The sequence below is a fragment of the Triticum dicoccoides genome, chromosome 5A (assembly GCF_002162155.2).
Source record: "Triticum dicoccoides isolate Atlit2015 ecotype Zavitan chromosome 5A, WEW_v2.0, whole genome shotgun sequence".
Lineage (NCBI taxonomy): Eukaryota > Viridiplantae > Streptophyta > Magnoliopsida > Poales > Poaceae > Triticum > Triticum dicoccoides.
In genome coordinates this window covers 325,463,990-325,466,263 of record NC_041388.1, presented here as the reverse complement: position 1 = coordinate 325,466,263, position 2,274 = coordinate 325,463,990, and positions in this window count along the sequence as shown.

Sequence of the window (2,274 nt, the reverse complement as noted above, 5' to 3'; positions counted from 1 at the left end):
GCGCCCCTCGGGCCCCGCGCTCCGGCCGCCACTCCGGCGAGCCCCGGGCCGGCCTCCTCCTCCCTCCAGCGAGCTGCGGCGTACAGGAAACTCCGGCGAGCCCGGATCCATCCTCGGTTCACGTGCCTCAGGTCAAACCCTAGATCTGGGAGGTTGAATTTTTGTGTAAGTCCCTAAAATTTCCGTTTCAAGTGCATATGTTCACGGCTCCATAACTTTGCATCCGTAGCTCCGATTCTTGCATATAGCATATCAAAATGTTCATCTCAGAGAGTACATCATTTCATTCCATTGCATCATTTTCATTTGAGCTTATCTTAATGCCCGAAATGCTGTTAGAAGAGGGCTACTTGAGTTAATTGTCAGATCTGCTACTCCGTTTAGCAATTTTGACATTTTTGCCATGATTAATATGTGCAAGATATGCCCTGATGCTCTACATGTGTTTTGTTAAGGGTTTTATCATCTTTCCAGAGGTGCAACCCATGTATTTTTGTGATGTGTGTGGTGACTAGTGCAAGCTTGCAAAGTGGTGCACTTGCTAATTCTATTTTCAGGGACTTAGCAATTCCACTAAGTCCTTGAGCTGTTTATCTTATGATGCCATATGTCCATGTTGTTTCCTAGCGATCCGTGCCTCTTTTGAGGATGATCAGTAAGGATGTTTTGTTAATATTGTAGTGCTATATCCATCCATGTCTTTGTTTGCAATTATGGAGCACCCTAGCTTGAGTCAATCGAGCTCTACTTTTGCTACTTCGTGAATCTGGGCAGATTGTCAACTTGTTTGCAATTTTGCCGGTGATGTTGTAGTTGAACCGTGCATGCTATGCTATTGTTCTTGCCATGTCTAGCTTGCATTTTGTGCCTTCTTGATGGATGTATGATTGTCTTGCCATGACTTGCTCTGTAGTGAGTGCATCGAGCTCGTAAACATGCCTACTTGAATTATATTTCAGCATGTGTCAGTTTTCACTAAGTATGAAAACTGATTATGTTTTTGCTATGTTCACATGCTTGCAATTGTATTTTCTGGTCCCTTTTGGCTCAAGGTCACTAAGGGACTTTTTGTTAATCTCTTTGAGTATCTCCATGCCATGCTTTACTTTGCCATGTTCAGATCCTGTAGCATGTAGTTTTGTTGCTCCGAAGAGGGCAACCTGATCTGAAATTCCAGACAAGTGTTAATTTCACTAAGTCTGAGATCTGTTTGCCATATGCATTTTCGCCATGCTTGTTTGAACCTGTTAATGGATGAATTGGCCGTAGCTCAGTGCTAGACTTTTGTTAAGCATCTTGTGTGCATCCCTGCCATGTATTTTGTTGTCATGTTTGGGTGCTGTAGCATGTTCATCTCTTTGCTTTTAGATGCCTACTTGCTGTAAATCGCAGACCGGTGTCATTTTTGAATCACTTGCCATTTCCAAACCGTAACTCCGATTCCGGCGTTCTTTATATCGTTTTCAAGCGATTTCGTCTCATCTTTCCAGTGGCACACTTGGTTTTCCAAGTTGTGGCCAGGTTCATGCATTTCCTGTCATATCTTGCATTTTGTATCCCGCATCGCATTCCGCATAGCATATCATCATTGCATCATATTGCTTGGTCTCGCACGTGGTTGATTGTGCCCTTGTTGCTTGTTTGTCTTGTCTGGATAGAGCCGGGAGACGTGTTCGCTAATGAGGAGCCCGTTGAGTTTGCTTTTGAGGATCCATTCAACTCTGACAACTGTGCAAGCAAGATGATCATACCCTCGAAATCACTACTATCTTTGCTATGCTAGTTTGCTCGCTCTTTTGCTATGCCAATGCTACGATGCCTACCACTTGCTTTCGCGCCTCCCAAATTGCCATGTCAAACCTCTAACCCACCTTTGTCCTAGCAAACCGTTGATTGGCTATGTTACCGCTTTGCTCAGCCCCTCTTATAGCGTTGCTAGTTGCACGTGAAGGTTGGAGGCCGTTCCTTGTTGGAACATTTATTTACTTGTTGGGATATCATTATATTATCTTGTTATCTTAATGCATCTATATACTTGGTAAAGGGTGGAAGGCTCGGCCTCTCGCCTAGTGTTTTGTTCCACTCTTGCCGCCCTAGTTTCCGTCATATCAGTGTTATGTTCCCGGATTTTGCGTTCCTTACGCGGTTGGGTTATAATGGGAACCCCTTGATAGTTCGCCTTGATTAAAGCTTTTCCAGCAATGCCCAACATTGGTCTTACCATTTGCCACCTAGCCTCTTTTTTCCCTTGGGTTTCCGGAGCCCGAGGGTCAT